Below are 23,829 nucleotides of genomic sequence, written 5' to 3'. Positions count from 1 at the left end.
AATATTGTATTAACTTACTTAAAAGACTGAGGTGCTGAATGGGATTTGCCTCAGCTACTTTTAAATAACAGTTTTCCTAGTACATTAGAAATATAACTCCATTCATAAATATAATAGAAAATCATGAATAGATTTATTAGCAAATTAAGACAGACTTGAGCATTTGGAGAGGTTTATATTACTTGGATATGAAAATGGTAAAGGGCATGTAATTAACTTTGAAACTTGTTTCTAAAATGTTAAGAATAATTTAGGATCCCATTGAAAAGCTTGGCTATTTTTGTCCTGGCAAAAATGAATGAATATTGATTTGTTTTAGAAATAAGTAAAGGGGGATTTATCTTTGAGATGAAAAAGATGGATTTTTTAAAATTGTGGTAAAATTCACATAGCATGGACCCTAGCCTCTTAGAACTCTTCATCTTGCATTTTAGTGAAACTTTATACTGAAGCTCTATATTCATTGAACAGCAACTCCCCATTTTCCTTTTCCTCCATCTTCTGACAACCACCATCTTACTTTCTGTTTCTATGAGTTTGAGTACTTCAGCTATCTCATATACATGAAATCATGGGACTGGCTTATTTCATTTAGCATAATGTCATCAAGTTTCATCCATGTAGTAGCTTATGGCAAGATTTCCCCCTTTTTTAAACCTGAATAATATTCCATTGTATATATGTTACATTTTCTTTACTTATGCAGCCATCAATCAACATTTAGAGTTTTTACATCTCTTAGCTATTATGAATAATGCTGCAATGAAAACAGGAGTACAAAGATATGCTGAACATCATTAATCTTCAGGAAAACGCAAACCAAAGTCACAGAGAGATGGTTGGGATGACCATTAACAACAACAACAACAATAAAAACCCAGAAAATAACAGTTCGCAGAGATATGGAAAAATTGGAAACCTTGTTCATTGCTAATGGACAATGGAAAATTATGAGGGTTCCTTGAAAAAAAAAAGAAAGAAAGAAACTGCCACATGATCCAGCAATCCTATATCTGGGTATTTATCCAAAAGATTTGAGAAACAGATCTTGAAGAGATATTTGCATTCTCTTGTTCATTGCAGTGAATTCACCTTTATATTCAAAAATATTAAATAATTTCAAAAAGCAGACATCATGCTTCCTAATATTGATAGCAGTGGATATTAAGGACAATGATGAATGAGTGGGTAGGCTAGGTGGTATTATTTTATTTCATATCATACCAATATATCAGTGCTAATATTTTTTAGAGTGGAACAAAAAATGATAAAGTAAATATATATTTATTTTTTATTATCATATGATGTATTTTTGACCCAGGGATACAGGTCTGTGAATCGTCAGGCTTACACACTTCACAGCACTCACCATAGCACATACCCTCCCCAATGTCCGTAACCCAACCACCCTCTCTCTATCCCCTCCCCCCAGCAAACCTCAGTTTGTTTTGTGAGATTAAGAGTCTCTTATGGTTGGTCTCCCTCCTGATCCCATCTTGTTTCATTTTTTCCTTCCTCATCCCCAAGTCCCCCACTTTGCCTCTCAAATTCCTAATATCAGGGAGATCATATGATAATTGTCTTTCTCTTATTGACTTATTTCACTCGGCATAATACCCTCTAGTTCCGTCCACGTTGTTGCAAATGGCAAGAGTTCATTTCTTTTGATGGCTGCATAGTATTCCATCGTCTATATATACCCCACATCTTCTTTATCCATTCATCTGTTGATGGACATCTAGGTTATTTTCATAGTTTGGCTGTTGTGGACATTGTTGCTGTAAACATTCAGGTGCACTTGCCCCTTCAGATCACTATATTTGTATCTTTAGGGTAAATACCCAGTAGTGTGATTGCTGGGTCATAGGATAGCTCTATTTTCAACTTTTTGAGGAACCTCCATGCTGTTTTCCAGAGTGACTGTACCAAAAGTAAATACATATTTATTGAAATAAAATGGTTCAGTATACAGTTGGATAGAGATACGATGATGAAAACATGAATTTCAACCAAAGTTCTAATTTAAGAACTAAATATATGTGAAATAACATAATAACATTAAACAAAAGGGATTATTTTGAGTGAGCCATTTCATACAGTGGGGGGCAATGTAATAAAAAGCCATGTCTCACTTTATCTTAGATATAATACATGGCTTTTTGAACATGAAATGTATAGAACGATAAAGACATAATTATTTGGTTTTTTAGAAAGCAAGTACATTTATTTTTAAAACACTGGTGTGTTAGTGAAGTGGGGCTTTAAAATGTGAAAAAGAAAGATTTTAGACATTCAGATCCTGTTTTATTTGGAGTCTATAGAGAAAGAATTATGTTTTATTGCTTTTCATGCTTCTTTGCAACGGAGAGAAGAGGGCAAGAAATGAAAAAATACATTTACAGGGGAAAAAAGGTTGAAGTCAGTATAATAAAAAAAAAAAAGCCACCCAAATATTAGGCATCTCTCATTTTTTTTCCTATTTTTTAAAAAAATATTATTTGGTTTGAATCTGGGTGATGTTAACACAGCCTAAGATAAAAACTTGGGAGAATTTTTCTTTGGCCAAATGAATAGTATTCCACTCAAACCATACCCTTTCTCATTCCATTTTACTTCTTGGGATGTTTGGGAGATGATGGATTTCATTATCTGCTGTACCTCATGACAGTGACAAGAATAATAAAATTCAGTTTATGCCCATGAGAACTCATTTATTCTTTCATTAAAATAACATTTAGTGCTGGGCACCATGAGAGTAATTGGGATCCTAATCACACTACTGGAGGAACTGAGTGCCATAGAAGCAACTAGGAAGGGTGTGAATGTAACTTTGGGAGACAGTAGGGAAGATTTCTTAACGAAGATCATATAATCGATAGACAGTTGGTAAACTTCCAATGAAGAGACTTGTGAAAATAACATTTTTAGAAAGCAAAACCTTCTTGTCCTCCAAGTATTCATATTTTCACCTATCATTTTCCTCCTTTCACACAGGGAAATAGGTGTTCTCTTACAGCTTTTACTCCTCCAAAACCTGTACCATTAGTTACCACTTCTTGAGTAATTTTCTCATTTTCACTAACTTTTTATCCTCTCATTATAACATTTTCAGTTATTTCCATGCATTTTAAAAAAAAAAAGCCTGTCTTCTAACCTCTTATTTACTTTAGGTACAACTTCTTTCTCGTTCATGGGCAAACTTGTTAAAGATGTAACCTCTTCCCATTGGCTTTGGCAGGTCTCTACTGCAAGACCCTCTCAAAGGTGAGCAGAGATCTCCTCAATGCTAAATTTAACAGCTCTTTCTCTATTCAGAACCTAATACTTAATATCTGTACAACATTTGACTCTGAGGACTACCCCTCGTTTTCCTTTAGCTTCATCTGTAATATTGTCTTTTGGCGATTTGTTTAAATTCATCATATAGTCTCTTCTTCTTATATTCATTTCTGAAAATTTGTGTGACCTTATGTTTCTTTCATATTCTTCACATTTCTTTGTTGTACTCACCGTCTTAAAGTGGTTAAATATTCGTACCAGACACTTTGTGCTTAGATTCTGGGGCTGTCATTTACTGCTGTGTAACTCAAAACAAATTATTTTCTGACCCTGTGAGACTCAAATGTAATATATAATAAATATAATAATTTTCTTGGCTTGATAGTGTTTATTGAGGGTCAAATAAGATCATATCTATAAATTTATTGACATAGTACTAGGAACTTTAATTAATAAATGGGAGATATTATTATAATTACTTTAGTTCATAATGGTATATACTAGCTTAACATCCTGGTGACTTTTGAATCCAGGCTCTAGACCAGCATTATCCAGTATACTTTTCCAATATGGCAGCCATTATCCACGTGAGACTTTTGAAGTATTTGACATGTGGCTACTCTGAAGGGGGAACTGAGTTTTAAATGTCACTTAATAGTGACTAATATAAATTTAAATATGCATAACCAGAGCCTACTATATTGGACAGCATCACTCTAGACATTATTTTTAACTTCTTTCAAGACATTAAGTTTGCAAAGTTAAAAGATGTCAAACCATCCACTTCCTCTTCTATATATTTTGGAACATGCTACTTTTTTGAATTTCCTATTTCAGCTCATGGCATCACCATTCACCAAAACAACAATGTTCAAATGCTATGTGATGTATTAGGATTCATTCCAAAATGAAAAGAGCATGACCTTTGAATCAAACACACCTGACTTTGTATAGGGCACCTCCATTTCCTTGCCATTTGACCTTGGGCAAATTAAATAACCTGCAAGAGTCTCATTTTTTTTTCATTTGTACAATAGAAATAAATATGTGTATCACACAAGGCTATTATCAGGATTAAATAGCATAGCATATGTAAAACACCTGGTATAGTGTCTGAGCATATAAAGCACTTATATTTCATAAATATACATTACCTCTTTTCTTGCCTCCCATTTCAAATGGATTAACAGATCCTATTGATCTCCTGCTGAAATATTTTATGAGGCTTTTCTCTTTTTCCATTCCCATTGAATATGTTCTTATTAATCTCCTTCTCATCAAATTTTTCTAGTAAAATAGCCTCTTAATCAATACCTCTTCTCAGTTCTCTTTTACTAATGTTTCTTATCCAATCCATCCTCTGAATTTCTACAAAATAGTTTTCTAAAACATAAGTCTGATCCTGTCACTATTTATTGCTTTATAATTTTATTAAACAAGTACGTAATTCAATATTGGTTGTAACCTTTATAAAGTAAGTGATATCACAAGTGTGTGATAGACATATTCTGCCACTTTCAAACTTTCATTTTGGGGGTTCACAATGTATGTTTCTAATGACACATAATTCTCATTTATGTACTTTTGTATTCATAGCCCATTAAAAAATAAGCAACAATTCATTTTTTCTATTGATAAACATTTAAGGTTGCTTTGAATGTCTAGTATATATATTTTTTCTTATAAATGCATGCAAAAATGTTTCTAGGATATATATATATATATATATATATATATATATTACATGAAATAAGGTGAATGAATACAAAGACTGAAGCCCACTGAATTTTACATATGTATACACTTTTGTAGCCACCACCTAAATCAAGGAATGGAATAATTTCAACATCCCAGAAGCCCACTATTACCTCCCATCCTCCAGGAACACAATTCTGAGTTCTAGTACTCTGTCTTCGTGTCCTGGAACTTCATACATATCAATGCACTCTTTCATGTCTCACCTCTTCTCCTAACCATTATGTCTGTAAGATTCATTGATTTTTTTGTATGTAGCTATAGTTACCATCCCCCTGCTGCCATTGTTCTTGAGTATCCATTATTATATTATTCATTATCCATCATTATTATATCCACAATTTATTTAGTCATTGTACACCTGATGTGCATTTGAATTATTTCCAGTTTCTTGACATTAAAACTTCTATGGAATATACAAATGCACCCATTTCTGTTCTGGTTATTCCGAAGAATGAAATAACTAGGTCATGGGGTAAATACGTTTTTAGCTATAGTAGGTACTCTCCATATGATTTTTCAAAGTGGACTATCAACATATACTCTTTATCAAAAATTTCTGAGAGTTTCAGTTGCTCCATATCCTCAGTAGTTTCAAGTTTGGTTGCCATTATCTCAGGGTTGCCATAATATCACCTTATGGCTGTGCTTCTATTTCACTGATAGTGTTTTAAAGAGTCTTCTCATGTGATTATCAGAATTTGGATATGTTCTTTAGAAAGTGATTTTTCAAGGCTTTTACCCATCATTTTATTATTTTTTTTGCCTTTTTATTTTTGATTTGTAAGACATTTTTGCATAGTCTGGAATGGATCCTTTGTTGAATATATGTATTTTAAATATCTTTACTGACTCTGTGGTTCAATGTTTCCCTTTTAATGTATATTTAACAAAAACACAATCTACATTTTCATGAAGTATATTTTAATCAATATTTATTTCAATGTTAGTGCTATGATAATATACTGTTTAATACTAATTCTAAGCTCATTATAACATTCTATGTTTTCTTCTTTAAGTTTCATTGATTTAGATGTTGTATTTATGTCTGTGATCCATCTGGAATTAATTTTTTTGGTATGGTTTGTGTAAGGTCAGAGTCTATTTTTTCCATATGGATATTCAATTGACCCATCAACATTTATTGAAAAGACAACCAATTTCCCTGCTCAATTGTGAAGGTGGCTTTCTCATAAGTCAGATTTCTACATATGTGTGTATATGTATCCTTTTCATATTATATATTTATATATTCTATATTTTTATGACATATATACACATTACATATATACACCTCCCTAAAATGTGTGTGTATACACATATGTGTGTTTGTGTGTGTGCATATGTATGTGTTCCATCCACTAAAAAGAAGTAGAGACCATAGGCAGTTGAGTAGCAATGACCATGCTCACAATACCTTGAATATTCTCTTAAAATATCATTGTTAATACATAAAAAAACAGAGGGATTTTCCCTTGGAGAAATGGCTAAGTCTAGGTTCAGCCAGAACATGTCGAAATGGGAATATAATATCTTTTTATACCAAAGAACAAGGAAGAAATTACTACCAGAATCATATATATTCTTATATAAAATTATATTTAAATGTGTGTGTGAGTATGTATATGTGTGAGTGTGTGTGTGTGTGTGTGTGTGTGTGTGTGTATGAGAGAGAGAGAAAGAGAAGAAGAGGGAGGGAGATAAAGAGAGATCATTAATTCATAGAGATATTCTAATTCAAGATTAAAAACTGTACATAACATCTATATTTTATCAGTATTTCTATCCTTTCACACTGTGGATCTTGGTTCTTACAGGCAAAGAGAATAGAATTAGGATATCCTGTTATTAATTACTTATTTTCCACAGCAACGGTCTAAGACCAATAATATTATGCTAACACAAATAAGGTTACTGAATATATATTATTTTCACATGCTCTCCAATTTTTCTCCTACTTTTTATTGGTGTACTTTATCTATGTTGTCAGAGAACATAGCTATTATATACAATAATTTCCTCTTTAGTCCTCATTCTTTTTTAATTATCCAAGTGATTATATATTTGCTCTTCACAATTAGTGTTTCAGTTTAGTAATTTTGAATGTCTGACATTTACTCTCTAGTAGGTGAATCATCAGGAAAAGCATACAGTGATACAGTCAAATATCCCTTACATTTGTTTTTGTTGATAAGGTTATTTTATTCATATTTGAGTCTGTTTAACTAGAAATAAAATCGTTAGTTCACATTTTAATTCTTCATATATCTTAAATGTTATTCCATTTTCTTCTGACAAAAGATGTTGACAAATGACTGATGTTAATCTATTTTTTGCTTATAAAATATTTGATTTTTTAAATTAATTCAAAAATATATTTTGTTTTACTCTAAAGTGTAGCAATTTTACAAGATTTTGGTATTGGTCTTTCTGTAACATTTTTTCTTACTTATAAGTTATTTCAGTATGTGTTCATGTTTTTATTTTAGAAAAATTTTAATAAAATATAATTGTATTATTCTGTTCTCTTGCTTTGATTTCTGGTTTAGGTAATTTTGTTATCTGTAATTTTATCTTCTTTATCCATAATCCATATTTGCTAATTTTCCTCAAATAGTTCATGTTTTTCTTCATTTCTTATAATTTTTTTCTATGTATAGACAGAGTTAGTGTGAGCAGGGTGGGAGAGACAGAGAGAATCCTAAGTGGACTGCATGGCCAGTGCAGAGTCTGATGCAGGGCTTGATTTCATGACCCTGAGAACAGAAACCGAATTAAGACTCAGATTTATAGATTCATATTATTATTTCATTCATTCTTCTTCTTCTTCTTTCTCTTCTTCTTCTTCATCTTCTCCTTCTTCTTCTTCTTCTTCTTCTTCTTCTTCTTCTTCTTCTTCTTCTCCTCCTTCTTCTTCTTTTTGTATTGTTTTGTTTTTGTTTTTCAGAGAGGGAGAGGGTGGATAGGGAGAGAGAGGGAGAATCTCAAGCAGGCTCCACACCCAGCATGTCTCAATGGAGGGCTGGGCTTGATCTCACAATTCTGATATCAAGACCTGCGCCAGAATCAGGAGTCGGACACTTAATAGACTAAACCATCCAGGCGACTCTGTTATTATTTCATTCCTATAACACTCCCTTATGCAGTTAGCTTTTCCGGGGGAAAAAATTTCATAGTTTTTAAGTCTGTTTTTAAGGAATCGTCTCCTGGTGTGCTTTTGTTATCTATAGATGTCATTTTAGTTCTTATTCTCTTTTATCTTATAATGACTTGACTATCTTATTATAACTTGTATAGGATTTGAACTTGATGGATTTATTTAGTTTTCTTAACTTTTAAAAATTGACAGCATCCACTATAGTGTTACAAGTTTTACAGATTCCTCTAGCTTTGTTTTTTGTGTAGTGCTCAAAAATTAAAAACTTCATCTTCAAAATCTTTGCTTTCTGAACTCATACTCAGTTTTTTCTCTCTCATTTTTCTCTATTGGCTTAGCTTCCTCAAATATCTCTCTTTCTTTAAGAAACAGTTTTATTAAAGTATAAGTTACATAGAATGAAGAACATATGTTTTAATTGTTCAATTTGGGAAGTTGTAACCTATGTATACTCTTGTGAAACTATCATGTCCTCCAAGACTTCCCTTGTAATTCCTACGTGCTGATCTTTCCCATGCCTTTCCCTGTGCTCAGACAACCACTGATCTGCTTTGTGTTACTATAGATTAATGTGAATTCCCTGGAAATTTATACAAATAAAATCATATAGTATATACTTTTTCAAATGGCTTCTTTTATTTACTATAATTTGGGGCTATTATAAATAAAGGTACTCTGAACATTTGTACACAAGTCCTTGTGTGGATGATACTTTCATTTATCTCAGGCAAATACTTAGTCACAAAAAAGCTGGGTCATATGACAGATGTATGTTTAACTTAAAAATAAAACCTGCTGGTTGGGAGAAGGGGGGTAGGGTTATGGACATTGGGGAGGGTATGTGCTTTTGGGTAAATTGGAAGGGGAGATGAACCATGAGAGACTATGGACTCTGAAAAACAATCTGAGGGGTTTGAAGTGGCGGGGGGGTGGGAGGTTGGGGTACCAGGTGGTGGGTATTATAGAGGGCACAGCTTGCATGGAGCACTGGGTGAGGTGAAAAAATAATGAATACTGTTTTTCTGAAAATAAATAAATTGGAAAAAAAATAAATAAAACCTGCTGAAGTCTTTCACAGAGTGGTTGCACTATTTTTACATTCACATCATCAGTGTGTGAGCGTTCCCTTTTTTTCATATCTGTATAAAACTGGCATGGGCTGTCTTCTCAATTTCACAGGTGTCGGGATATATAATTGTGGTTTTCATTTGCAATTCCCTATTACTGATGATGTTGATAATTTTTGTATATCTTTGCTAATCATCTGTATCTTTTCTATGGCTAAGGGTCTATTGAAATATGATACCTAGTTTTTATTGGGTTTGTTTATTTATTACTAAGTATTAAGAGTGTATACGCTCTAGATATAAGTCCTTTATATGATAAATAATATACAAATATTTCCTCCTTGTCTGTGTTTAATCTTTTCATTCTCATAATGGAGTCTTTTGAAGGGCAGAAATCCATAATTTTGATGAAGTCCAGTGTATTTTTAAACAATTTTATGCATTATGCTCTTGGTATTTTATCTAAGAAATCTTTGCCAAAACCAAGATCATAGAAATATTGAGCCTATGTGTTCATCTAGAAGTCTTACAATTTTAGGCTTTACTTCTATATCTATTGATACGTTAGTCAATTCTTAATGTGGAAGTTTTTTCTGCTATTGTTTTCTAATTGACAACCATGTGTTCTAGCACCATGTTATAGAAAAGATCCTTCCTTCACTGAATTGGCTTTGCAATCCTGTCAGAAAATCAGTTAATTGTGTGTGTGTGTGTGTGTGTGTGCATGCATGTCTGTGTGTGTGCTTCCATTGGTCTATTGGTTTGTCTTTATTGTCCTTTATTGTATTCTGAAGTTCTGACATCAGATGTAACTAGGATTGTAACTTCATTCACCTTTCAAAAAGTTTGTTTTACCTATCTTACTTCTTTTCAATCCTCTATGAATTTTAGAAATAACTTGTCATTATCAACGAAAGAAGTTTTCAGTAATTTTCATTACATTGTGCTAAATCTTTTTCAGATTTATCTCTAAGTCTAAGTATTTAATATTTTGTGGTATTGTAAATAATATTTAAAAGCATTTTGGATTGTTACTAATATATAAAAGTATGCATATATATTCTAGAAGACTTTTTTGTAGATTCCTTATTATGCTCTACACAGATGATCATGTTTCTTTGAATTAAGACAATTTTTCTTCTTCCTTTTGAAATGTGAATACATTTTTTTCTCTGCTTACTGTACTCTCAAGGATTCTAGTACAATGTTCAATGGAAATGGTGATAGACAATTCACTCATATGTTGACCATAAAGAATAGTGCAGAGGACAAGAGAGGAAGGGAAGGAAAATTGAAGGGGATGAAATCGGAGAGGGAAACAAACCATGATGCGCTTGACTCTGGGGAAACAAACTGAGGGTGTTGAAAGGGGAGGTGGGTGGGGGATGGGATAACTGGGTGGTGGGCATTAAGGAAGGCAGGTGATGTGATGAGCAAGTGTTATATGCAACTAATGAGTCATTGAACATTGTATCAAAAACTAGTGTCCTACTATACATTGACTAATTGAATTTAAATTTAAAAGAAAAAAGAAATGGTGATAATGAAATCCTTGCTTAGTTCTTGATCTTACGGGGAAAACATTCAGTCTTTTACAATTAAATATGAAGTCAGTTGTACAGTTTTTAGATAACCTTACTCAGTTTGAGGCTGTTTATTTCTATTCCTAATTTGTGACATTTCTAAAGGAATAGATGTTAGCTTAGTCAAATCGCTTTCCTGCACCTATTGTGTTTTTTGTAGAAGTAGTGTTATTTCATCCTTGATTTTTAAGTATGTTTCATTAGGGAATTCACCTGAATCTACAGTTGTTTTTGTTGGTTTGTTTGACAAAGCTGTTAAGATTTAATTTAATTTAATAGATAAAAGGCTATACTGGTTATCTATTTCTTCTTTTTTTTTCATTTTATTTTATTTTATTTTATTTCTTTTCAGTGTTCCAAAATTCATTGTTTATGCACCACACTCAGTGCTCCATGCAATATATGCCCTCCATAATACTCACCACCAGGCTCACCCAACCCCCTACCCGCCTCCTCTCCAAAACCCTCAGCTAGTTTCTCAGACTCCACAGTCTCTCAGGGTTTGTCTCCCCCTCCAATTTCCCCCAACTCACTTCTCCTCTCCATCTCCCAGTGTCCTCATGTTATTCCTTATGCTTCAGAAGTAAGTATCTATTTCTTCTTAAATGAACTTTGAGAGTTTATGCCTTTCAATGAATTTTCAATGAATTTTCCCTTTTGTTTAAGTTTTTAAATTTATCAACATAATTTTTTTATATTTCTTTATTTTCCTTTTATTATCTGAAGAATCTATAAATGTCACTTTGCCATTTATAATATCAGTAATTTCTGTCTCCTCTCTTTTTGTTCTTATTGGTCTAGCTATGGAACTATCAATTTCATTGATCACAAAGAACTATATTTTGGTTTTACTGATTTTTTTTGCTTAATATTTCACTGATATCTTTTCTGATTTTATTATTGCCTCACTTCTGATTAATTATAGTTACAATTGCTCCTCTTTTTCTAATCCCTTAAGATAGAAGCTGAGGTAAATTATTTAAAACAGGTATTTAATGCATTTATCTAGAATAGTGATTTAGTATAGGAATTTATTGTATTTTTAATCTCAGACACTCCAGTTATCATTTCTGGGGACTTGATTTAATTTTTTAAAACTTTTTAATTCTGTACTTATCTCTATTTAAATTTTAACTATATGGGATATAATAATTACTTTTACTGTTCTTGTTTGCAAAAGCTAGTATGTGTCAGTTCCCATCCCTCATGGTGCCTGAATGCTTGCTTGGTGTAGAGCATACACCTCCATCCCTTTTACTCTCTTCTGTGCTGTGTTCCTTCTCTATACTCTGACAGCCACAGCCACAGATGAGATAAACTTTCATCTGCCACTGCTTACCTTGACCATAAGTTCCTTTATTGCCCAATGTATTGCTTTGCCTGCCATGACTCCCTCAAAAAAATTACATTTAGTCCTTCCCCAGAGGAGCAAATCTAGTCCTAAATTCTGTTGCCTCTGCTCTTTCTCTGATTTGAAGATAAGGCTGGAATTTTACAGCTCATTCAGTGCAGACTGGAGACTGCAACTCAGTAGAGGAAAATGACATACCATGTAAGGTCACTCAGACAGTGGCAGCCCAGAATCAGAGCCTGTATCTCTTGGTTCAACTTGAATAGAATAATAATAAATCATGAAATATACTGTACACACCAGAAAAGAACGTTGTTTTATTTATGGATAAGGATAGTCTTATTTATGCAAATCACCAGCATATATATATATATATATATATATATATATATATATATGAGCAGAGACCCAAGTAAACATATAAAGATGTACCATATTTCCACTATTCAAAGATGACCCTTTTTTTTTAGATTTTAACATTTTTGAAGCTTACTATTGTAAACATATGTACAATTATAGCACATTTTTGTTTATTTGTTTTTCCTGGAAAAAAGTTTTATTAACAGTGTGTCTTAGAAACCTGGAAATTTATGCTTATTGATTTGTTTCTGGATATTTCTCTCAGTGTAGACAGAGATTTCAGATTCAGTATCCTCATTATGCTTTTAGTATATAATTAAACTATTTCATAATGATAGGCTTTGGTGTTGAAAAACACAAATAAATTGTGGAAAATAATCGCTCTTTTTTTTTCTTTCAGACTAAATATCTTTGGTTTTGAGATGACTTATTTACAGTAGCACCACATAATGTTAATTGTTTAATAGTTTTTCTACTGTAACTAATTATAATTGAATTTTGAGAAAAAATTGTATATTTCATTGCTATCATTCAAACAATTTTGTATGTACTTTTATTTTGAGGGACAAAGTACTGATGATCTTTTTATCTCTTTAGACCATTGCAAAAAAGGTAAAACAGGTTTAAAATGGTATAAATTATTCTTAATACTTTTATTCAATTTTCCATTAAAGAAAATAATCGAAGATATTTTTCTTCAGCCTTTTCTTTTTAAGATTTTCCTTATTTGAGAGAGAGAGCGCATGAGCAGGGGAAGGGACAGAGGGAGAGGAAGAAGCAAATTCCTCACTGAGCAGGGAACCCAACTCTGGGCTGGAGCCCAGTACCCTGAGATTATGACCTGAGTTGAAGGCAGATGCTTAACTACCTGAGCCACCTAGGTGCCCCCTTTTTTAGCCTTTAAAACAGAGACTTGAGCTCCTATGATCAGTGAGTCCGAAACATATGTCAGGGAATTTAACTTATTTTCCCCAGTCTCCATACAGAAGTCCTTATCTCAGAGTTTTGCCACTCTTACAGAAAGAATTCTTACACAGACTATGAAAATTATACTTGGGCTTAATTTTGAAACTATATGACCCCATCCTGTGGTGGTAGACACTAAATTATGTGTTCTTAACTTTGGTTTCATGTGATTTTGTTTGCTTTGTTTTTAGTATTTGGTATGAAGTTGGCAATAGAGAATGAGTTATTATGCACTTATGGTTTCCTTTCTATGGGTGAGTTTTCTGCTGATGTTAAAAGAAATTTAGTCTGATAAATTGGCAGTGAAAATCATGTTTGTAGCTAAAGTGTTGATATTATAATTTATATTTCTTTATAAGTAAAAATAGAAAGTATACATGCTGAAAAGCTGTCATACATCAAAGATAGCAAATTTGTAGTTTCTCCGTGAAGAGTGCCAGAAATTCAACATACATGAACACTGTAGTCTCAACATCTATTTCAAAGATTGAAGAACAATTATCCTGAAAGATATGTTAGTAAATGCACCATATGTCTTATATAAGGTGATTTTAAATTCAAGATGGTCAGGAATCTGGGATGTTTTAATATTAAAGATGTAATGCTTTCCATATCATGAATTTAAAAAAAAATCCAGTGTGCTAAAGCCTTAACACAGAACACATAAACAGCATTGTTGCATGTGCTGATACAATGTTACATATTAATGATCTTTTGCACAAATTTAGTTATTCTCCTAATGACTTTGTAAGCACTTAATTTAATATTTAAACAATGATTACTCTTTTAAATGTTCCCATTTTAACCTTTTGCTAGATCATGGGAACAAAGATTGACTTTTGTTGCATAGGAAATCTCACTTAGGTGACTTCTTAACTTAGAACATTAGGTGTAATACCAAACACAATGAAAAAAAAACACTATGTTTGTCACTATTCTCATTTTTACATAATGCTAGTAATGATAAAAAGCATAGTCAAAATGTTCAGGGCTCCTTAAATTGTGAACAGTCGGGAGATAATGCTGTCTTAGTGCTCATAATATATCCAGTGCCTAAAAAAGTTCAGCATATTTTAGATGAGCGTTGTCAAAACCAATTTGTTTGGTTTTATGTATATGGTTTTAGTATAGATTTTATGATCATACCTCAAATATGTTTAGTTGTTTGTTTTAAACTTACTGAATACGATTGAACTCTTGTATAGACTGTGAAACACATACAAAAAGAGGAATGGAAAAAGTGAGATAAAATTGAACATTCATAGAGCTAGATTTCTCTTCCTTTGCTTTGTAGACCAATATACGAGATTACCAAAGCCTGCTGGTTTTATCCAACAGTGTTACCAAACCGACACTTAGCCCATGAAAGACTTTTTTAAAAAACTGTAAATAAGTGCAATTTCCTTTGCTCTCCAAGAGATATTTATTCTAGCCTCGTCAAGTCTACCCTAGCCTATTCTTATTTTATTTCTATATTTCTGGACATCTTCTGACTGCTCCAATTTTCTTCAAACTCACAATATATGACTTTCATGCAACTTAACAGACTTCTCTAAATATTGGTACCTTTATCACATGAAAGGAATCTAATACTTAAGTAATTATATAATTTATATCCAAACTAAGGCACTGGTAATAATTATCGAGTTCACCAGGATAACACACATAATGTTTCCAGGAAAATAGCGCCCTTTTTTCCCCAACCAGTAGTGATTATTATGAGGTATATGTAAAGTAACCATTCTCTCATTAAAGCTCACCTGAAGCCATTGGTTTATGTGAAAGTTACCTGTATATAATTGTTTAAAGTTGTTACAAATTAGGCTAGCATTGCCTTTTAGCTCTCTCTAAATTTCTCATTAAAAAAAAATTTGACTTTGGAGGGTAACTGGGTGGCTCAGTAAGTTAAGTTTCTGACTGTTTTGACTCAGGTCATGATCTCAGGGCCATGAGATCGAGCCCTTGGTTGGGCCCCATGCTTAGCCAGTCTGCTTGAGATTCTCTCTCTCCGTCTTCATCTGCCCCTCCCCCTACTTGCACACATACACACACTCTTTCTCGAATAAATAAATAAAATCTTTAAAAAAATATTTTGCTTTTGGGGCACCTGGGTGGTACAGCTAATTAAGCCTTTGATTTTTGGTTTCAGCTCAGGTTGTGATCTCAGGGTCATGAGATTGAGACCCACGTTAGTCTTAGTGCTGAGCATGGAGTCTGCTTGAGTTTTTCTCTCCCTCTCCCTCTGCTCCTCCCCACTGTGATCTCTCTGTCTCTAAAATAGATGAATAAATCTAAATAATATATGCATTTTGACTTCTGCATTCATAAATATTTTCTTCCTTTTGAACTTTTAAAATCTTTTATTTAATGAAGATTTTTGGGAAAAAAAAGGAATAAAATAGGTTGTTTTTTTTGTTTTGTTTTGTTTTTGTTTTTTTGTTTTGTTCCGTTTTTGTTTTTGTTTTTTCCTCTTTTGATGGTGGCAAGACTAAAGTGTATCTGGGAAGGAAAGTGCCAGACAAAAAAGTGTGTGTGTGCAGAGAGGAAGTATGTAACATAAACAAACAAACAAAAAAAACCATAGTCCCGATATGTCCTTTGTTGTATACACTGCAATAAAATTGCTAGAAACCAGTTTAGTGAAAACTTGTATGGGAAACAATTGTCATTTTGGAAAGTAAAGCATTTTTCCTTATGTCAGTTTAATGCCACTGCTTTAGTAAGAAAAGAACTGCTTTGTTTTTTCACTTTTATTTATGTTTGAGTTATAACAGCACTACATATAATTTCATTAGGCCAAGTTAATGGTATCTGACACTTTTTAGAGCATAATCCTCATAGTCTGGAATGTTAACTGCTTAACTGCTTGGAGTGAGAGGTGCATCAGCTCGGAACACAAGGGTTGGCTGGATTGAACTGGCTACACTGAAATTAATGGGTTTTCTTCTATCTGATTTTCAAATATATTTTAATTTAATTAATTTTAGTTTAAATTGAGTTCATTTCTCGGAAAAAATTTTTAAGAGCACAGTTAATTAGCAAAGATCCAAATTTGCCCTCTGATTCTAATTTGATAAGGGATTTCTTCTGGGCTCTTAATTGCCATATTTGCCTTTTTTAAAATTACAAATTCCAAGTCCAGGAAAAAGTTGCTAGCCAATTGCACTAAAGCATTACAAAGAAAACATGTATTAAAACAGAAACATTATTAGAACTGTATTTGTTATTTTGAAATAATGAAAATTAATCTCTGATCGCAGAATTGGAATTATATTTTTTAGGTATTCCTGGAAGTTCATTAGGAAAAAAACATTTGCTTATTGGGGAAAAGTAAAAAAGAATGCATTCTACTGAATAAAATTGTTACAAACAGTGAGCATAGTACTGTCTGAGAATGGTAAACTTAAAGAATATATTTTTATTTCAATACTTTTTAAAAAAAATATTTTATTTATTTATTTGACAGACAGAGATCAGAAGTAGGCAGAGAGGCAGGCAGAGAGAGAGGAGGAAGCAGGCTCCCTGCTGAGCAGAGTCCGATGCGGGGCTCAATCCCAGGACCCTGGGATCATGACCTGAGCCGAAGGCAGAGGCTTTAACCCACTGAGCCACCCAGGTGCCCCTATTTCAATACTTTTTAAATTAAAAAAAAATGCAACTACTATCAGAAATATTTGCCTATGTAAATTCCTTTTTTAAAAAAATTATTTATTTATTTGAGAGAGAGAGTGTGTGTGTATGCAAAGCCAAGAAAGAGGCAGAGAGAGGGAGAAGCAGACTCCCCACTGAGCAGGAAGCCTGATGCAGGGCTCCATCTGAGGACCATGGGATCAAGACCTGAACCAAAGGCAGCCGCTTAACCAACAGAACCACACAGGCACCCCTATGTAAATGTCCTTTTTGACAGAGAAGTGGCAAAAAGTCATTTTGAGCAGTCTATTTTTACCCATAGGGATGATGGTATTTTACAAACAGAGCAGTTCATCAGCTGTTCCAATGTATTGTCTTAATTATCATTTTAAGACTAAAAAACTTCTGTAATTCTTTCCATTGAAAGCAATATGTGCCTTTACATTTACATTGAGTCAAAATTGCTGTTCATATTTCTATGGGAAAATTGTGGAAGAAGGAAAATGTCTTTGTTTGGATTAGATAAGTTTGTGATGAACTATGATAAGGTTATTTATTAGAAGCAGTATCTCAAAAAATCCTAAAATTAGGTATTGACTAGTTATAGTTTCATAACAATGCCATAGTAATGGAAACTGATGCCTAAGGCATGAAGTTATTAACAACTTGAAAATTTGAAATTGTGGTTCAAATGCATTGAGATTTTGTGAGTTTTTAAGATCAGAGTTAAGTGGTTTTCTATATAAATAGTTTTATTTTATTTGTAGATATTTTCAAAACCCTTAAAATAAATATAGTGGCTACTCTACTTAGCAGTGTTCTGAATGTTTAGTGAATTTTTCACTGATATGTAATTTGTAGTAATGATTAAATGGTTAATCAAATAGTCCTTTACTCAGATTATGATATGAATGGTTATATATAATAATAAATAAGTCTTAAATTTTGTTCAGACTATTAATTAGTATCTCTGTGAACTAACATGTGTTCTTTAAACTCTCTGAATTTCACTTCTTCTTCTTCTTTTTTTTTTTTTGAGATCTATTTATTTATTTTAGAAAGCAAGAGTGGGGGAGCAGGGGCAGAGGGAGAGGGAAAGAGAGAATCCTAAAGCGGACTCCCCGCTGAGCAGAGAGCCCAGGCAGAGCTTGATCTCACAACCTGGAGATCATGACCTGAGCCAAAAATCAAGCCAGGCACTTAACAAACTGAGCCACCCAGGTGCCCCTGAACTTTGTTTCTTTATCAGTAAAATGGAGGTAATGATAATACCCAACTCACATGGTTGCTGTGAGAACTTATAGAGCAAAAAAAGTGCAGCTCTTAACCTAGTGTCTAATATGAACATTTATCATCATTATTAAGATTCTGAATTCCTAGTACTGAATATGGTGCTCTAAATTATTTCCTTGCTTATTTCTTTCCTTTCTCCTTTCTTCCCTCCCCCCTTTTTTCCTTCCTTCCTTCCTTCCTTCTCCCATTCCTTCCTTCCTCCATTCATATATTTCTGACAAGATTTCACATTTGCTGTAATGCAGCAACTCCATATGCCTGTCTCTAAGCTGGCAGCTATTTTGTGCCTATTTAAAGTTCCTTTGAGGGACTGGGTGGCTCAGTGGGTTAAGCCTCTGCCGTTGGCTCAGGTCATGATCTCAGGGTCCTGGGATCGAGTCCCACATTGGGGCTCAGCAGGGAGCCTGCTTCCCCCTTTGTCTCTCTGCCTGCCTCTCTGCCTACTTGTGAACTCTGTCAAATAAATAAATAAAATCTTGAAAAAAAAAAAAGTTCCTTTGAAAACAACTACACTTTTAAGTCCATGTTTTGAGAGACCATGCAGGGCAGCATTTAAACTTGGTGCTGTCTCTCTCAGAGATCCAAGATTTCAATCTGGACAGAATGACTGGATAGAAATTGAGGCTGCCTCACTATTTTCTAGATGGGAAAAAGGTTGAAGTGGGTATTTATTTGGTGGTCGAAAGAAAGAAATGTGGCAGAGAGTAGCTGATTGTTCACTATATCCATTGTTTCTTCCCAGTAGACTCCTTTGTAGTTAGGAGTGGCCCTGGACAGAATTCTGGCCAATTGAATATGGGCTGAAATTATTCAAGTCACGTCCAAGTCTGACCCATAAAAACCTCCCCTGTGCTACTTTACTTTCTCTTTTCCCATACAGTGACTGAAAATAAATGATCCTAAATCCCCAGGGAGTGCTAGAGACACAATTTGGAGTGAGTCAGGTTCATGAGTCACCACTAAGAAGAAAGGCCTTCAAAAAACTGCCTATTTAGGGACATATGCATTGGACTTTTATAAGAGATAAATAGACTTTAACATGTTAAGCACTGAAATTTTGAAGTTGTTTGTTGTAGCAGTCAGTCTGTTGTGACTCATACACTTTCCAAATGAGGTAACATCTACTCAGTGTCCTAGAGAAGGAAGTTAATTATAGAAAAGTCATCAAATATGACTTTTATGGTAGCAGAAGATTTAATTTAAAATACAGGAAATAGTAAGTGCAAAGGGTAAGAGGAGAGACAGAGATGGTAAGAGAGAGGCAAATAGAGAATAGCCTGTTTCAGTAACTGCAAAGGGTAGTGACTGTATACCTCATGTTTATTCCCTGTTCTTTTTTTGTTTCCTGGACTCCAACCACATTAGCCTTATTTCTGTTTCCTAAAGACACCAATCTCTTTTCTGCTGCAAATGACCTTCACCAGTGCCATTTCTCCTGCTGGATGTGTCTTCTCTGGAATCTTTGCTTGGCTAACTCCTATTTATCCATGTATCTCAAATTAAATGTTTTTTTTTTTTTCAAGAAAAAGCACTTTCTGAAAATCTAGTTTAATTATTAAATTATTATTTTTAATCTCTTTCATAGCACCTTTTTAAATTTTCCTTTAAAACAGTTATCACAATATATAATCATGTAACAGTATACTAAATTTTCAGATACGTCTTCCTATATATTAAGTGAAACAAAAGTTATTTATCACAGAAAAGTACTTGGAACAAAATAAGTACACAATTATTAGCAAATTGAGAGTCTAATATGAGACAAAAATGAGAATTAAGGAAGAATCTTTGTAAGTTATGTGCTTGTACTTTATCTTGTTGACAGTTAAGAGCTGCTCAGGGAGTTAAGCTGTTGACTTATATAATCAGGTTTGCTTAGTTTGGAAAATGAATTGAGAACAAGATAGGGTGAGATGGTGTTAGGTAAGTCTAGAGGACGTTATTCTATAATCTATGAGACAGTTGAAGATAGTATTAATTAAAGAAGTATGAATGAGGATCCAAAAAAAGGCATAGAACTGAAAGATGCTTTGAACATAAACTGAATGGTGAAAACAGTGTAAGGAGACGGTATAATGAAAAACACCGTTTACTCTTGGCAACTTAGAAACTGTGACTTTGGTCAAATGGCTTAATTTTTCTTAAGCTTCAGTTTTCTCAGCCAAATACATACATGTTTCCTTTGGTGGTTTTCAAACTTGAACATTGGCAATAAATGAATACATAAATGAAATGATCTTCAATGTGGGAGCTTCTTTAATTGGATTAAAGTCCAAAGAACTTTGGTCTGAAACCCCAAAGACCCCAGACTCCAAAACCCGTCCATGTTGTCTTTCTGATGCTTCACATTGATCCCTGAGAAACTCTTTGAGATCTGAGGAGCCAACATAAAAACAACTGGTCTCCTGGAAGGTCTCATTTTGATATTATGGATATATACCAAATTGAACTCATGATCATATTTCAAATCTGCTTTTCCACATATTGCCTCTTCTTTCTTCAGACTGCCTACATGCTCCCTGAGTTATCCTTTTCATTCTTTATTATTTTTTTTTTTGAGAGCGAGAACATACATGTGAATGGGGTAGGGGAAGGGCAAAGAGAGAGGGAGAGAGAGAATCTTAAGCAGGCTCCACACTCAAAATGGAGTCCAACATGTGGCTCAGTCTCAGGACCCTGAGATCATGACCTGAGCCATAATCAAGAGTCAGACACTTAGCAGACTGAGCCACCCAGGCACTGCCTATCCTCTCCATTCTTCAGGTTTCTTTTTTTTTACCAACTGTTTACTAAACACTCTCAATCTGTGTGTCCCTCTTGTATATTCCCTATGAGGTCTGGTCATCAATATTAAGATGGCCTACTAGCCCATCACACTTAGTAAATTAAACTCATTATATAATCCCAATCTGCACACGTACTTCTCACTTTGAATTCTCTCATTAGAATAAATTCCATTAATTTTTTTATCCAGCCGCTCATGTGAAAACTCAGGGAAGTGCTAGAATCCTTTCTCTGTCTCTGTCTGTGTCTCTCTCTTATTTGTATGTGAGTGGTTAAGATCTCAACTTCAATCCCAGGAGAAACATCTAAATAGAAGGTATAGTTATTCAGCTCATCAATCAGATAACTATTGAAACCATGAGAAGTGAATAAATCAACCAAGCAATGGATATATGATAAGATATGGGCCAGGGACATATCTTGTAAAGTTCATTTTAAAGACTGAAAAAGAACAACAAGAAAAATAAATGAATTAAATATATACACATAGAATTAAATAAATATGGGAAAATAGGATCAGATGTGAGAGGAAACCCAAGAGAGTGTTAAACTATAAAGACCTGGAGAAGCGAAAGTAGTCAACACTGTGAAATACAGCAGACAATAAAACAGACAAGAACTGAAAGGTGAACATTGATTTAGTGAACAGGAAAGGGTGTGTGTTCTTAGTGAGAGAAGCTGGTGGCATTCTGGGTTCAACATTCATGTCTCATTGTGTTGAAAGGTGAGTAGAGAGTGAAACAGGATGGGTAGACACACCTCTCAGGAGTCGTGGTTCTTGAGGAAAGGATAGCAAGTTACAGCCTCTCTGACCTTCACTTTCCTCATCTGTTCAATTATCATGTGCTAAAAAATGACTACAGAAGACAATTATGTGACATAAAGAAACTTCACTTAACACTTTATGAAGCAGATAGTCTCCTTTCAAGGAAATGCAGAATGGGACAGACAGCAGGAAGATTTTATAGGATAAGTAATAAGAACAAGGAAAAGGAAAATAGAAAATATTTGATTGACTAGGACCACGTACTCAATCCTGTTTGGGATCAAGAGACTCAGAGTTGGCTTGGTGTTTGGGGACTGGTTGACTGGGTATACTATACTATAGTTGTATTAAGGTTTTCTGTTTTATCCTAAAAGTAACTGGAAGTTTTAGGAAGAAAAGAAACATGATATTTGCATTTCAAAAGATTGTTATGGATCCTTTAGCTTAATCTAGAGGAAAGCAAGAGCAGAAAATCTCTTTAGGAGGTCTTGGTACAGTCTAAGTGAGTAAGATGGTGGCTTTGGCTGATATATGGCAGAGGAAATGGAGCGAACTGAATGGTTGGATTCAAAAGACATTCAAAAAGTCATGTTGAGCGAAGACTTAGCTGGGGCAAGAGAAGGGAGTGGTGTCAAAGATCACAGTTCCATTTCTGTCATGAACACCCGGACATAAATTCATATTGTCAAAGAGATGTCGACCACAGGAAAGAAAACAGGTTTAAAGGTCCTAATAGACTTTCAGGGCATCAATGACATATTCCAATTATGTCCAGTATATAAAACAAATATAATTAGTGAGAAATGCCTTTCACCTATGTAGATACATGAAATATGAACACGCAAGTAGGTTTTTTTTTTTTTTTTGCTTTTGATAAAATGTTTAACTTAATTGTGACTTTCTTAAACCTGCAACCACTCAAAACATAGAGATATTGCATAGTTATTGTTAGTCACCCAGAAAAACATGCAAAGAAAATGTGCAAAGAAAAAAGGAGGGAAAGGAAGGGGGGAAGACATGCAAAGAGAAAGAAGGGGAAAAAGCCAGGCACCTGGGTGGCTCAGTTGGTTAAGTGTTTTCCACTTGGTCATGATGCCAGCTCCTCTGGGCTCTCTGCTCAGTGGGGAGTCTGCTTCTCCCTCTCACTCTGCCCCTATCCCCCAATCCCCCCACCTCTGGCTCCTGTGGTCTCTTTTTCTCTTTTCCTTAAGTAAATAAATAAAATCTTGAAAAAAAAAGAAAGAAAGGAAAAATCAAGTGAGAGCATTTAATGGAGAGAGGATGGAAAAGAAGGAAATAAGGAAACAGGGAGGGAGGGAGGGAGGAAGGAATGAAGGAGGGAAGGAGAAAGGAAGGAAGGGAGGGAAGGAAGGAAATGTGTTGTTATTTTTTTTTTCTCCATTTACTGTCATAGATTCAACCCCACACCAAGGTCATTCACCTTTTTTTAAATGAAGATGAATGTAATATACTGGGTACTGCATATATGATACAGAAAAGACAATTTTTCAATAGAGAATTCAGACTCTTAATTTGGTGTTTCATCTTTTTAAAAACATGGATTGAATTGGATTTAGCGTGCTTGTAAATCTGGATTAAGGGTAGTCTGATCTATTCTATAAGCAAAATACCCTATTACTCTCGAAAACCATAAGGTGAGATCAAAGCAATACATTTCCATTAACTAGACATTTTCCACTAAAGGTAAGTCATTTCTTCTTCCCAAGAGAAAGTCTAAGAATAATTTGGAAAGAAAATTCTCAGATGTTGCCCTGGATGACTAGAATAATCACACGCCTCCAGTAAATACAATAGGAAGTCTCCTCCACGTTGCCTAG

Source organism: Neovison vison, chromosome 4 (genome assembly GCF_020171115.1).
Source record: "Neovison vison isolate M4711 chromosome 4, ASM_NN_V1, whole genome shotgun sequence".
NCBI classification, from domain to species: Eukaryota; Metazoa; Chordata; class Mammalia; order Carnivora; family Mustelidae; genus Neogale; species Neogale vison.
Note: the sequence above shows the minus strand (reverse complement) of the source record.